Here is a 6000-nt window from a genome sequence, read left to right on the forward strand (position 1 = left end):
CCCAGACATAGCCAATTATGTATTTATGTGTAGACGCCCTGCTGGCTGATTGGACCGCTGAGATTCGAATCCCAATTTCAGTGCCAGTGTGCTGGTTTCATAGTGCTTTCCAATTAATTAGTCCTATGACTGCCATGACTTACATGTTCCTTACTAATGTGTATAAAGCTTTTGTACAAAGCAGTACAAAATTGCTGATCTCTAAAATGTTTCCTGTGTTCGGGGTGATGAGGCTCTGAATCTAAAACTCATGAATATATTCCTTATAAAAATCATATCCTTTTTTTAAAGCATATGCTATTCATAGAAAAAACTTGGTTTGCAAATGACTCCCTGCTTTGTGCCAATACAACTGTGTACATTTATGTCCTAACATTAAAAAGTATGTAAAAGTGACTGTAAGTGGCCTTGTGGAGCATTTTTCTAAACTGCTCATGAATCCATGTGACACCATATCCATATTTTGTAAATATAAGCTGCAAAGCTAAAGTCTTTGTGCCAAATGTTTTTTACCCCTCCCAATCACATCATTGTCGATTCCCCTACCACACCCGCTCTGGCCGAGGAGAGCTCAGACAGACACTAAAACAGGCGCAGTCGGTGACCACATCTCTTCAGTCTCACAAAGAGCCATAACTCATATACGTAGAGACACACATTATGAACTCCCTCAACTAGTGTAGCTCCCTTAAGCATTATTTACATTATATCGTATCGTATATCGCCACTTCTCAAAAGCATATTGAGAAATGAGTTTTTTAACGCGCAATGGCAGGCTACTGTCTGTGTTTTACTTTATATTGTTTTGTATAAGTTATCTTAAAAACACAAAACATTGTAGTTCTGATCAATTCTGACCAATTACAGTGTTTATATTTCGTATTATTACAAGGCTGTTTTTGTGTTAATATTGACAATATTAATATCAAACAAACCAGCAGAATCTCACGATCACATTTATGCTGTCCATTGTATTTTAAATAAATGAGCATCAAAAAAATCCCGAAAAAGTTCAATATTTGATAATGCTTTGCTATCATTGCAAAATGAAAGTGCATGGTAAACAGCAGCACCATGACCCAGATCAACCACACAGCAGCATAAAATCATAACCGCTGCTTACCTGAGCTTCTCTTCTTCAAACTGAGACCAAATCTATATTCGTGTGTTGTTCCATTAGGGATATAATTTACTTGTCTTTCTTCTTGGAGGTCATCTTGTATGTTTCCAGAATATTTCCAGAATATATAAATCCATTTCCAACTGTTTGTCCACATAACTAATGAAAACCACTTTAGATCATTTATTCTCTCAGCTTTCCCGGTAAAAAGCTGAAACTGGGCAAGTCGTAGCCTAGTGGTTAAGGTACTGGACTAGTAATTAGAAGGTTGTTGGTTCAAGCCTCACCACTGCCAGGTTGCCACTGTTGGGCCCTTGAGCAAGGCCCTTAACCCTCAATTGCTCAGACTGTATACTGTAACTGTAATGTACAGGTAAGTCGCTTTGGATAAAAGGCGTCTGCTAAATGCCAAAAATGTAAATGTAAATGTAAATTTGTTAACTAAACTGTCACTTATGCATCTACAATCAATAAAGAGGGAGATTGAAATTCTGCCCAAAATCTGAATTCGGAAGCTCTGATTGGTTTATACAGCTGTTTATTCAGGCCTGGTCCACGACTGAATCTCTTTAACAAATGAACTTGTTCATGGAGTTGTTTACGCAGGACACCATAATGAAATAAAGTGAGCGTCATGAATCTTTTACCATAGATAAGAGCACAGCTCCCTGATTCGATTCCAATGAATTATTCGTTTGAAAAGAGTCGTTTCTGACTCGTTTTAGTGATTCAGTTTGCAAGCGTGTGCGTGTACACGCCCACCTGCTCATGCGCAAAAGAAAGCGTGCTGAACACAGTTTTTGTGCTGTTTTAAATGTTCTTAAATGGTAACCTGTGTATCCTAGACATACTCTATATATCGAATATGGTCATTTTCAACATCGTGTGAAAACTAATATCGAATATATCGATATTTGCGATATACCGCCCAGCCCTATAGCAAAGCAGAGCTTGAGATCTCTTGCTAAAACCATAAATATTCCAACATTTGTCATTTTGTTTCCTAGTAATTTGCTCATTTAAATTTATTTTAATTATAGTAAACGTTATTATTTGCTAAAGTCTTATGTTCGTTAACCTTGTAGCCCTATTAAGAGTCAGATTTTTTAAGTCTTCAAGAGTCACTTCACAAAATTTTCACTCATAAATTAGTATTTTCGAAAAATATTAAACAAACTAAAATTCTCTGTTGGTTGGGATGGTGTTGTAAAGTAAACAGAATGTTATTTGGTTGTATCCTGTAAATTAAGGCTCAAGTTCATTTTCTTTCCTTTTTTTTAATCAGTAGGACCTTACAATGCAAAAGCACTTTGTATATATATAAGCTGAATCTAAGTGCACAAACACATTTGACTGGTGATGGGACTCTAGATTTGAATGGAAACGATTGTTGCTACTCACTCCTGCTCTATCCTGTTCATAGTAGAATTGCTGGAGCCTATCCCAGCTTTTCAATGGGCGCAAGGCACACAGTAACCCGTGGACGGGGCGCCAGTCTATTGCAGGGCAGACACACACACACACATTCACCTATAGGGCAATTCAGTGTCTCCAATTTACCTGACTGCATGTCTTTGGACTGTGGGAGGAAACCAGAGCTCCCGGAGGAAACCCACGCAGACATAGGGAGAACATGCAAATTCCACACAGAAAGGACCCGAACGGACCGCCCCGCCAGGGGATCGAACCCAGGACCTTCTTGCTGTGAGGCGACAGTGCTACCCACTGAGCCACCATGCCGCCCATATTGGAAACAGTGAGAGGAAAATATCATTTGCTGTGGGAATCAGTGACCACTGGTAGATGCTGGTACTGCATGTGCAAGCTAAGCTACTCAGAACGTCTGATTGACAGACACATTGTGTCAAGTAATATTGTGTGTGTGTGTGTGTGTGTGTGTGTGTGTGTGTGTGTGTGTGTACATATCTATATATCTATATGTATATACATTCATATAGATAGATAGATAGATAGATAGATAGATAGATAGATAGATAGATAGATAGATAGATAGATTTTTTTATTTACAATTCCCTGGTTAAGAGAAAATGTCTACCATGTACTCTAAATACAACTGTGATGTAGACATTCTGGGATATACTGTCATGTACAGTCTCTTTTGAAACATTGTTAAAACCTTGTATTAACTAAAGGTATTTTATCCAACTTGTGTGAAATCAATTCATTTGCCTGCCGGTAATTAATTATACTGCCTGAGAGTCAAAATGTCAAATAGATTGTACGCTTGCTCGTGAATTATGTGCATTAATCTTTGGTTTCATTTTCAAGATCTATTGCTTTAAATCTGTTTTTTATTCATTATAAATTCTCCAACTGTTTTCCAAAATATGTCTTGTTGATAGTCGACAAGAATTTGGAAATTTGGAGGATGTTCCACTTTGTTTGCCATGTGACCAAAGTTTGAGCTCATTATTATTTCTGTACATTATTTTCTAGAGATGCCTAAATATTTTCTCTCAATGCCAAGAAGCTGAAGTTTATTTTTGTACTTCATGGGTTCATGCCAATCTATAGGTCCTTCTTAAAGGTTCTATGGCCTATCGTCACCCCTTCAAACTCATATTTTGAAGATACAGATTATTAATGTATTAAATGTCAGATGCATGCCCTATATAAACAAGTACGTGTAATAAACTGTATGAACCGGTTACTTTGTACAAATGAAGATTGTTGTTTATAAGAAATTGTTATAAATATCCAAAGCATAATGTATATGATATTTTTATGTTTTTTTTTATTTTAGCATGCAGAAATCTGCTAAAGGTTATGTTATAATTAGTACGAAGAGGAATGTCTTTGTTTATTGATTTAGGAGATTGACTAAACGTGAGCACTTTTGCTGTGTTTCAGCTAGACCTGATTTCCTATGAGCTTTAAGGTGGGTTATGGCTCATTCTTTCATTTGAGATGCTGCTATGACTAGTTTGGGGCAGAAAAGCTGTATTTTTAATTACATTTTCAGCTACGTAGCAATAAAGATTTATACTGTGAAATGTGTTTTACTTCATTTCTTATAGAGGGACGAATTACATGAAACGATCTTTGATCAAATAAATATCATGACTAAATGTATGTGGACACCTGACCATAAACATTTTGGACATTGTATTGGACACCCCATTCCAAAAGGCATTTATTTAGATTACCGTCTCACCTCCCTTTTGCCTCTACTCTTTTAAAGATGCCCAAACCATGTCTCTATGGACCTTGCTTTGGACACGTGCTACAAAAAAGTTGGACAGGCACATTATTTTTATTTATTTTCATAAAATTGATTTTGTACACCTGTTGGGAATAATCAGAAGATATGTTCACATGCTTTTAATTTTATGAAGTATATTTGCAGGAATAGGTTGAGCCCTCTGAAATGACATGTAAAATGTGGTCTAATTATCATAAAAAACATAACCAATTGTAGTTTGTCTTAACACATTAAGTATTCAGTCACAGTCTTAATTTGACTTGAATTAAACTTAGAGTACATTGTTGACAAATCGTCTTTATTCTCATTTCTTTCTTGCAACAATATTCTTGTTTTGCAAATAAACTTTTTTTTCATCAACTGTTTATCATGCTTGGGCGGCACGGTGGCTCGGTGGGTAGCACTGTCGCCTCACGGCAAGAAGGTCCTGGGTTCAATTCCCAGGTGAGGCGGTCCGGGTCCTTTCTGTGTGGAGTTTGCATGTTTTCCCTGTGTCTGTGTGGGATTCCTCCGGGAGCTCCGGTTTCCTCCCACATTCCAAAAACATGCAGTCAGGTTAATTGGAGACACTGATAGGTGAATGACACTAAAGGTGAATGTCCTATAGTCTTCTATAGTCTTTAGTCCCTCCATTCTTACCAGTCTTTCTGTGCTTCTGAGCAGTGCACCCAAAGCATGATGCTGCCATCACCATGTTTCACCATCAGGACTATACTAGCCATGTGGTTTGTAGTGCAGGCTGACAAAAAGCTTCTATTCAACAGCAGCTTCGTCCTTGCGACTCTACCTAAATGGTCTGATTTATTGAGTGCTGCAGAGAATCCAACAGGTTCTTTTCCATCTCTGCACCATTAACCCCAATAGAAAGCTGAAAGTTCTGAAGAGAGGACATAGGGGCCTGCAGGATTTGTCAAGATGGGATTCATTATTTATAGATTATTATTTTTTTATTACATTATTATGCCCTTACATTTCTTGCTTTGAATTCTCCAATTTCATCAAGCATTACACAAGACTTTGTAGTTTTGCTGGTGAAGCGCTAAATAATTTTATTTTAAATATGGTTACATTTATCTAATTTTTAGTTTAAGAATAAGCTAATTAAACAAAAGGTCATTTTTAAATGCATTTCCTCCCTTTTTCTCCTGATTTTAGCACGTCCAAATTATACCCAATTGCGTTATGCTTCCTCTCCACTGGAGCTGACCCCCGCCCCGATTGAAGAGTGTGGGACTGTCACACGCCCTCTCCGACATGTGCATGAGGCGAGTTTATATGCTGATCAGTTTTGTGCAAGGAGAGCCACACCCTGATCGCATTATTCCTCGACTCAGACGGCATCAATCAGCCAGCAGAGGTCGTAATTTGCCCAGTTATGAGGAGTCCCTATCCGGCTTGTCCTACCCTATGAACAACAGCCAACTGTTGTTCATGCAGCCACCCAGCCCAGCCGGATGACAGAGCTGAGATCCCAGCTCTGGTGTGCTAGCGTGTTTTACCGCTGCGCCACCTGAGCGGCCCAAAAGGTCATTTTTAATAACCCTTTTCACTCAGCTTTACAAGGGGGGCCAATAATTTATCATTGTTATGAAAAATATTAAACTGTGATGATGTATTTAGGGTGCATACAAACAGTAGTGCTAACAGCTATTTGATT

The sequence above is a fragment of the Trichomycterus rosablanca genome, chromosome 17, assembly GCF_030014385.1.
Source record: "Trichomycterus rosablanca isolate fTriRos1 chromosome 17, fTriRos1.hap1, whole genome shotgun sequence".
NCBI classification, from domain to species: Eukaryota; Metazoa; Chordata; class Actinopteri; order Siluriformes; family Trichomycteridae; genus Trichomycterus; species Trichomycterus rosablanca.